The following is a 462-nucleotide window of genomic DNA, read 5'->3' as shown; positions in this document are numbered from 1 at the left end:
AATTTTGATCAAAATAATCGTGATTGTCATTTTGGCCATAATCGTGCAGCCCTAGTTCGTTATTTCAAAATAGACTTTGGATGAGCTTTAAAACCACCTCAAACACACCTGACTATCCGACGAAGCTCTTTAGGGTTTGGTTCTAATGGACCAAACTGCTCAGTTGTGATATAAAAGCCAACTTACACAGGGTGTGCATAAAAAGGTGCACTCTGTATTTCTGGTGTCAATTCATGACATACTGTAGCAGTACAGTTGTGGGACTCTTCGCTCTTGAATTCAGGGAAAATGTTTTCATTTTCATAAATGTTTCCATCCAAAATGACAGGAACATGGTATTTTTGATTGAATGTCTTTCATGCATATGCTACTTTATTATTTCTTTATTTGTTTTCTTGCTCAATAGCTGGCTGCTTTTGATAATTTCTTCACCAAAGGAGGTTGTAAAACCATTTCCTTTGT

Source organism: Etheostoma spectabile, chromosome 8, assembly GCF_008692095.1.
Source record: "Etheostoma spectabile isolate EspeVRDwgs_2016 chromosome 8, UIUC_Espe_1.0, whole genome shotgun sequence".
NCBI classification, from domain to species: Eukaryota; Metazoa; Chordata; class Actinopteri; order Perciformes; family Percidae; genus Etheostoma; species Etheostoma spectabile.
The sequence above is the reverse complement of the archived record's forward strand: the minus strand, read 5'-3'. Positions refer to the sequence as shown.